Source organism: Sphaeramia orbicularis, chromosome 10 (genome assembly GCF_902148855.1).
Source record: "Sphaeramia orbicularis chromosome 10, fSphaOr1.1, whole genome shotgun sequence".
Classification (NCBI taxonomy): domain Eukaryota; kingdom Metazoa; phylum Chordata; class Actinopteri; order Kurtiformes; family Apogonidae; genus Sphaeramia; species Sphaeramia orbicularis.
Genome location: NC_043966.1, coordinates 44,881,197 through 44,890,721, shown reverse-complemented (window position 1 = coordinate 44,890,721; position 9,525 = coordinate 44,881,197). Strand labels below are relative to the sequence as shown.

The window sequence follows — 9,525 nt, the reverse complement described above, 5'->3', positions numbered from 1 at the left end:
AAAAATCCTGTCAGTAGAAGAAGAACAAAATGTATCTGCCTTGTTAATGTATCACTGAAATGAAATATCCTTGTTTTTTCAAATTCAATATGGAATGTGTTCATTTTATGTTGTATTTGGCTGATGCTGAACATTTATGAGACGTTTAAACCCTCAGCAATAAAACCCACATATTTACTAAGTAGCACCCAACCACAGAAAAAAAAAAAGAAAAGAAAAAATGAATTATACTTTGTGTTTTCTGTCACATAAAAGACAGATTACACTCCGCATTGTCCATAACAAACCCGTAATGGAGAGGAAGCATGTTCGGAAATAACCACAGTGATGCAACAGTGAAGTAATGACCGTGTCATGTGAAAGTGGACACTGATTCTGTTAAATGATGTAAACATTGTATTTCACAAAGCTGGTGCTGACCTTGGATTTCTGCTTCGATTCTTGAAGAACAGATGGAGGGTAAATAAATACAGTCCTGGAAGTAATAAAGAGAACACATTTGTAAGACCATATGAGGATTGAGTGGATGAAGTTCACAGACTTAAAATAGGGAATAGTCGCCCCCCCTCCATCCCATAAAGACCCAAACAGCCACTGGCAACTAAAACCATCTGCTGATCTAAAATGTTTAATAACTTCTGAACCACTAAACTTATTAATACGTTGAAATAATTGGTGTAAAATACAGTTCTTCATGTTTTCATGGTCATCAGATATGACGCATTTGGATGTTCAGAGGCTCTGTAGTTACCGTGGAAACACTGTCATCTTCTACAACATTGATTCACCAGTAAAACCTGTGGAGTTGGATCAATGACAGTGGATGGAGACACTGGGTTTATGTTCAGTTAATGAGAGATTTTACTGTAAAAGTCACCTTTTCTTCAGTTTTGTGTGTTTCTGATGTAATAAACTTCAACTTTAATCTGAGCTTTTATGAACTTCTAGATGATCAGCAAACTAAATATAGGAAAATACCAGATTTACACTGAAAAAACACAAAATACAGAAGATTATATGATAATAAAAGGTCATAAATAACTTAGAAAAAGTTAAATATAAAGAAAAATTAATTTGGGAAGTATCACAAAAGTAGCACTGGGTCTTTATGGGTTATATTTAGGATAAAGCCTTATATGAGTTGCTGCTTTTATTTCAGTGTCAGATTCAATATGTAAAACAATGTTGAGTAGTATTATTGTGTTTCCTTCTTACACTGACCTGTTTTACCCTTCAGTCTTTCACTTCTTTGCTGGTCCTTGTCTGTATGTTTTCTCTGTAAAGAATGCAGACAGAGGTGGAACAAGCACAAACAGATTATGGACTATGAATGAAACTCCATTTCTAATAGTACTGCCAAAACTAGTATAATATAATACTACTAATAATAACTATAATATTAGTAACATTTTGCATTGTGGTGTAGTATGGTGGTCTTACAATGACCACCAAGAGGAAGCTAACTAGGCTGGTAAATGTAGCATCAAAGGTGGTTGGGGTACAGCTAACCCAGCTGCAGGACATGTATGATAAACGGGTCAGCGGTAAGCCCAAACAAATTTTAACCCTTTCATGCACAGTGGTCGCTACAGTGGACAGTTATTCTACAGCTGTTCTCTTGTATTTTCATGGATTTTGTTGTTTTACTCACATATCACCAACACAGTGTATACTTATGCACCATTCCATAATACACTGCAATTCATACTGTTACTGTAACATTCCTGTTCTTGATAAACCTGATCCGCAGCAAAATATTTGAGTGTAAATCAATTGCTAATTGTTATTAGACTGTAATTAACAGTTTTGTTTTTTTTTTTGTTTGTTTTTTTTTAAGTTGTTGATAAGCAACATTAAAAAAAAACATTTATTTCATAGTTTTCACACAGTATGACAGTCAATGCATGTTTCTTTGCTTCAAAAATTAAACGCATGGTGTCCAGCTGAGTGGACATTTTTGTAACTCAGGTTCATTAAAAAAAAAAAAAATCACATTGTTTTTTTCATGCCTAAAGAGGAATAAAAACACTCAGGAAAAAATCTTGATTAAGGTTCTCATAATTCATACATGAAAGGGTTAAACTGCCCTGATCACCCACTTTTTGGGGCATTTAATTTGCTCCCCTCTGGTCACCGTTTTAGGCTTCCTCAATTGAGAACCTTTATTCCTGTGGCTATTAGGAATCTGAATTCACATAGCTGATATCATGATTTTCATGTGTCAATTTTTTAAATATTTTTTTATATGATTATTTATTTTTTAAGACTCACGGCCATTATGGCAATTAACTAGTGTACTGCCCTATTGGACCTTTTTTTACTCGTGTTGTGAAGGGAGTGGCTCCATTGTGTATTGTCCTTTATTGTGTAATTTTAATGGGGTGGCATCTGGGGGTGCTGTTTCTGTGTATGTGTTTTTGTGTATGTGCTTATGTGTTTATGATCCCTGCTGCACACTGAATTTCCTTTCCTAGGGATAAATAAAGTTGAAAGTTGAAAGTTGAAGTATTACCTGGGGGCCCACAGTAATTTAAACTTTAGTTATTGTCTGTGAACTTTGCTGTGAAAACAGAAGCATGAATTACCTGATAAAGTAATTAGGCTTTAACACTTTATAAATAATTGGATACACATTAGAAAACAAGGATATAATGGTAATTTATTGTTTGCCAAATAGACTGTTGATTAGAAATAGATCAAGGTTTATTTATTTATATAGCACATTTAAAAACAGACACTACTCATCCATGTGTTCCACCATAGAAATTTATCTCATGACGGCATTTTGTAAAGTCACAGTCAAAAGTGAACCCTCAGGTTTGCAGTGTCACAATAGCTACTTCTTCAACAGTGACACTATGTTTTAAACTTGGCATGGCAGTGGTGGGATTTGAACCCACGCCTCCATAGAGAGTGGAGCCTAATTCCAGCACCTTAGACCACTCGGCCACACTACCGTACAAAATGCTTCCTCATCCATGTGTTGCACTGTAAAAACACAGACCTGTGTCTTCATGTACAAATATGTTCACTTAACTCATATTCTTCCTAAAGTTTTTCACAATTTCTTTATGTTGTCTTCTGTTATTCACAACTTTTCGACATGATATTCAAGCAAATTTTATCTTCCGCACTGCCGAACTTCAGTCTGTCAGTATTCTCTGAAATATCGTGGACCAAATCTGTGGAATAATCTAAGACCTGAACTTCAATCAACATCTACTTTATCATTGTTTAAAAAGCCTCTGAAAAGGACTTTAATTCATGAAAAAATGTAAGGCTTTATATCAATTGATTTTTATTTGATGATTTGTAATGTGGATTGCATTTTTATTGTTTTTACTTTAGTTTATTATTGCAGTTATATTGTATTTTGTAATTCTTTTTTTGTGTATTGATCATTTCGGGGGAGGTATTCATATAAGCCTTTTTTTTTTTTTTTTTTGGCTTCTAATGTCTCCTGCACAATTTTGTTACTTGTTTGAATGTTGTTTTTTTTTCCATTGCTGTTTTTATTATGTGCAAATAAATAAATAAAAAATAAAAATAAAAACATCTCTTTTGAAAAGGTACTGTCACTGAATCCTGCTCTTTGCCTTTCTCAAAAAGGCCCAGGTAAACGATGACTTTCACCACTACTTTAGCAATGCTGTGACATAAATCTGCATAAAGACTATGATTTAGGATGGCAGTGGTGGGATTTGAACCCACGCCTCCGTAGAGACTGGAGCTTTAATCCAGCACCTTAGACCACTCTGCCTCACTACCACATTTCTGTACAAAATGCTTCCTCATCCATGTGTTGCACTGTAAAAACTTCTCTTTTGAAAAGGTACTGTTGTTAATACTGATTTTAATACTGGCTGTAAGTCTTCTGTTCGTCTATAAGACACCTATGATTGCTCTTCAGTTTTCATTTTCTAACCACAGACCTAGATATGAATGTTTACTGTCAGTCAGTTTCTCAATTCTGCATGTTTTCTAAGCTACTTTATCTCTAACGATACCACAAGATACAGCATAAGCCAACTCCCTAAAACTTCCCAGGACAACTCCAAGGTCTTACATTCTGTCTGTTTTTATCTTATTTTCTTTCTTCTGCTTAGCGACAGTGTCATACATCATATTAACCAATCACATTTAAGCTTAGCGCAGGCCTCTATAAGTTAGACTGACCTCCTGCACAGGTCAGAACTGACTTCTGAGAGAGGGCGAAGCTTCGTCAGTCAGTTTCTTACTTGTGCACAATAAAGGAAGGCCTGATTGACAACCAATTCATTCTCCATGAATTTCTTTGTGGTTTACGCCTCGACAAAACTGTCACAGAATCCTGGTCTTTGCCTTACTCAGAAAGGCCGAGGGAAACTATGACTTCCACCCTTACTTTAGCCATGAACCCATGCCTCCTAGGAGACTGGAACCTTAATCCAGCTTCTTAGCCCACTCGGCCACACTACCCCAGTTCCTGTTTGTGTTGTTGGGGGGGCTGACATTGTGATGTTCCTGTAACTTCGGCCACAAAAGGGACAGAGTACAGCTAGTTTACTAATATCTGTCATGAAGCTATATCTTGTGACCAGTTTTCTGGCAGTGATGGGATTTGAACCTATACCACCATAGAGACTGGAGCCTATATCCAGCACCTTAGACCACTCAACCACACCTTCCTAACTAGCTACGCAAATTTGCAAAATTTTGCAGGTTAAACTGAATTACTATTAACTAGGGCTGTCACCAGTTAATCCATTATCATGATTAATCTGATTCAAACTTTTAACATAATTAACCCATCTGCAGCACAGAATGTCTCTGAACATCTCTGGCAATGCAGTTTGTTGAAGTTATCATTGCACACGCACAAATGGGCAATTGATCCAGTAATAACAGGCAGGAGAACCAACCCATTAAGATGGAAGATGCTAAACAGCACGTTGGCCCTCTGGATGGAAATATGAGGACCAAAAAACCCAAGACAAAACAGTCGACATAAAGTATTATGCACACTCTGCAGGAAGGAGATTTCTTTTCACTGACGCACCTCCATTTTAACCCTTTCATGCATAGTGGTCACTACAGTGGAGAGTTAGTCTTCAGCTGTTCTCTTGTCATGGATTTTGTTGTTTTAGATCCATATCAGTCAACACAGTGGACACTCATGCATCATCCTATACACTGCAATTCAGACCATTTCTGTAACTTTGCTGTTCTTGATAAATCTGATCTGCAGTTACATGTTTAAGTGGAAATCAATTTCTAATTGTTATAACACTGTAATTAACCATTTTCTGAAACAAAAAGTTGTTTTTTTTGTTTTTTTTGTTTTTTGCATATCCTCCTGAGACCCAGCAATGCAATGTGTCCTCTATAGGGGACAAAAGTTTGACAGTTTAACTAAACTGCTGTCCATTGCAAAGGACAGTCCATTAAAAAAATCAGTAAATAAATAACAATTATTTTAAAAATGTATCTGGAAAAAACCTTGCATGATCAGTTTCCAATCAAGACAATTTTTTAGTATAAAAAAGCTAAAACTGTCAATTTCATGGGTCTCAGAGGATATTATCGCCATGAAATGAGTAATAACTAGTATCCGAGTAGGATAAAATGTGAGAAAACATCAGCTAAGCGGCATTAAAACTTTTTATTTCATAGTTTTCACACAGTATATCACTTTCTGATGATGGGTTTTAAATACATGATTCTTTGCTTCAAAAATTAAACGCATGGCGTCCAGTTGAGTGGGACATTTTTGTAACGCCACGAAAATTGGTTCATAAAAAAAAAAAAAATCACTTGCATTGTTTTTTTTAATGCCTAAAGAGGAAAAAAAAAAAACATTCAAGAAAAAAATACTAACTGACTAAGGTTCTCATAATTCATGCATGAAAGGGTTAAAATACCACATTAACGCAAAGCATATGTTAGCCTGGGATTCTGCTAGCATGTTGGCTAACACGTCGTCCAGCTTGCGACAAATGCATTAAAATGCATATTCCCTTCTTTTTTGAGTCTGTCTGCTCATGCAAAATGAAACACTATTAATATAGATTAAAAATGAATTATATTTAATCATGATTGATTGAAATTAATCCACTGCAACCCTGTGATCGATCTGATTAAAAATCTTAACGGTTTGGCAGCACTACTATAAACACACCTCTACACCCACTAGCCTTGCTACTGTAAAGGTACTTACCCACAATGCAGAGCAAAGAAGTCTTGACACTGAGTGAAAAGAGCTGTTGGTCTGAAGACGAAGGTTATGTGTAACAGGATGCATCACTCCATGTCTAACAAAAGCTGATTTGATAAAGATTGTCTTGTGTTGATTTCAGATTACCTTAGTGCTCACTGTTGTTTACTTAAATCACTGTTTTTATGTTGTGACTGAAGTGACTCACACTGATGAAAGACTTTACGCAGACTTACTATCAACCTGACCTGACCTGACTTTGATTTCCATCGGACGACTTGACGGCTCTTTCTGCTCAGGAGATTAATTAATATGATAAGGTGATTTCTAATTTTGTGCCAGTCATACTGCAGCCTCCAACAAAGACAGAGGAATACAGTAGATTATTAGAATGCCACCCACCATTATCATTGATTTGTGATTGATGGTTGAACCCTTTAAACTGGACAGATCATCAGTTGACCCATCAGTTGCCCGACCTGAACATGGACTTGACTTGACTTCTTGGGATTTTGCAGGGACTTACAGTCTACTCTCGTTAAACCGCCCGCCGTTATACCGCCATTTTCGCTCACCGCCGACCAAAACCATTGCACAAAAATCCCCAATGCATTATTCCATTAGCTACCGCCATTTCCGCCTATCGCCATCCGCCAGCCCAGTTCCATGCACAAACAACACTTATACCATTGATTTCCCGACCGTTATACCGCCAGTGTGATTGCCATCGAGTATACATAAATTTTAACAATGCACTGAAACAAACGCGCCAGACGCTTATCGCGACAAGCTACGAGTAGGTCTACGGAACGGCCACCGTTCATTTATCGCAGAACACTCAGTAGGTCAGGATGTCGGGAAGAGGACGTGGGATTAAGCCAAAGCCTCAAGATTGATGGGTGTCATTTCCCGACACGGTATAATAATGCTTAAAAATGTTTCCCCACTTTAAATGATCCCTTACAACATAACAGAATCAAGATTTATTTAGAAACGCAATTAGAACGGGTTAACGGAGGCAGCATAGACATCATATAGTAAAGACATGCACATTAGGGACGCAACCCGTTGTAATGCCATTTTCGCTATACCGCCAATTTGGCCGTGAACGGAAGTTGGCAGTATAACGAGAGTAGACTGTACTTGCTTTTTTTTTTTTTTTTTTTCATTTTGCTTGCAGATGTCGATCTTTCTCCCACCTCTGGTATGAGAAAATCTGACCTTAGCTGCAGTTAGGAACCTTTTTTTTTTGTTCCGTGACTGCCTTCTGCATGGTCAGCTAACAAACAGCACATACGAACTAACTCTGTGAAATTACCTATTAATTTATTGCAACATAGCTGTGCCCTCCTGACAAAAAGGTCAAAAACAGTCTAGCTTTTTCAAGTAAATCCAAGTGAATAATAACTTTTAGTATAATATCCTACCTTGCCTACAGTAAAAATCAATCAAATCTCATTAATATTATTTGTTGTTTCACGTCCACTCTAAAATGAGTAGTAGTTGTGTGAATCTTGTGTTTACAGCTTGTGCTGCCGCCAACGCGCACCCTTCAGCACAAACGGTACGTACGCCGATGTTGACTGACACTTTATGTCAGTAATTAGTATAACAACAGTAGGAAAAAGGAACCCTTAGGTCTGCAGGGTCACGATAGCTTTATAACGAGGAGCTCTTTTAAAGACAAACCCTGTGGCACAAATGTAGGTAGACTGTAAAATCTGCTGAGAGAGGAGCAAAAACATCACCTCATTAACCACTTAGCACCATGGGTGGTGAGAAACATTTAATAAAAACAGTGTTTTTTTCAATTTCACACCTATACTTTTGGCATTTTGTGGCGTATTTGCATGTTTGGCATGCTTAATACAGCGCTGCCAACTGAATTCTCTGTACCTGTGAAAGCACCTTTAGTGGAAAATTACAGTATTTTAGTGGGAGTCGCAGTGATGGCAGCCAGAATGAAACATTACTGAGAGTTAGTTAAAGTCACATATGATGCATCCCAGGAGAACACCATTATATATAAATGATTACTGGGGTTAAAATGAATTCATGGGAGGTGCACTACATGTAATTGGTAAAAGTGGGTTTATCTGTCTCTGAACCACTGAGAACATTAGACCCCTGTGGTGCCCGCACACTGAACCATTAGACCATATTACATCGTCCATGAACTATCCTCCTTGTTAAAAGCGGAAAACTCCCATGCTCAGCTGACCTCTACATGTATGAGACATGCCTGGTTGACCCTAACATGTTAAATAATCTTGTCCGTTATGGATCACTGTGGTGAAATATGGACAACGTTGACTTCCTCTCTGTAGTGTGTTGGACTGCCATGGCCTGCTGAGCATATCAGGTCAAAAGGTAATAAAGACAACATAGACTGAGAGATGAAATTACTTTGACCTGGGCATGTGTACAGACAAGAAAGACACTCATTCACATAAGCTGCAGACATCCACACACGAACGCAGCATACACATGAAGGTTACAGAGTGTAATAGCATTGAAACAGTAGATAGTAGCAAAGTTAGGAGGTTAAACCATGATGCTTGGGGAAAAATTGCTTCATTTTTTGTCTCCCGTGCTGATGTATGTGTGTGAATTCAGTGAAAGACAGAGTGGAAGAAGAAGAGAAAGCAATCATGTCTGAGCCACATATTTAGTTGGCATCAGAGCCTTCAATGTTAGGGGGGAGGTTTGCTGTTATTGCTGAGTCTCCTTATAATGAATTCAGCTGTTCAAGGTTGTTGTTTGTAAAATATTAGATTGACTTCATGACCATTGCAAATAGAAAAACAAAAACAAAAAAACAAACAAAAAAAAACCACAATGACCATTTCAACAAGGACAATTGTTAACATTCAGATCCTTTTACTATTGCTGAGATTGTACACCATTTAACCCTGTAAAGCCTGAAACATTAAATCATCGACAGAAAATTCCAGTTCTTTGAAACTGGAGCCTTTATTGGTTCTTCTGAACAACCAAAAATATTAATTTCCATGTATGAGTTTCAATTTTGTATCATTTTTGATACATCAGGTCTTAATGCTCAAATAGTATTACTTTGGAACAAACAAAAAACATAGTATAACATAAACATGTCTACACAATTGGTAATTCCTTTTCAAAATTGGCAAAGTTCTGCCTCCTTCCTCATTAACGACAGTCTTGTAGTGTCATTGGGAAAGACCTCTGGTGAATGAATTCCTCCCGTCCTGGTGGATTATCTGTGTATTGCATGTATCTAATTGTATACATCAGGTTTTTCAAGAAAAAAAAATCACACTGATCATGTATATGATACGTTGGGCATTACAGGG

The 9,525-nt window shown here is 37.1% G+C and overlaps 2 non-coding genes across 2 annotated transcripts; both read right to left on the bottom strand.

Annotated features, from left to right (window-relative positions):
• Positions 1-2,875: 2,875 nt before the first annotated feature.
• On the bottom strand, positions 2,876-2,957 carry trnal-uag (transfer RNA leucine (anticodon UAG)). The gene has a single exon. It is a non-coding gene; the product is annotated as a tRNA-Leu (tRNA).
• A 729-nt stretch (positions 2,958-3,686) lies between these two features.
• On the bottom strand, positions 3,687-3,768 carry trnaf-aaa (transfer RNA phenylalanine (anticodon AAA)). Its single transcript has one exon. It is a non-coding gene; the product is annotated as a tRNA-Phe (tRNA).
• Between the last annotated feature and the right edge of the window lie 5,757 nt (positions 3,769-9,525).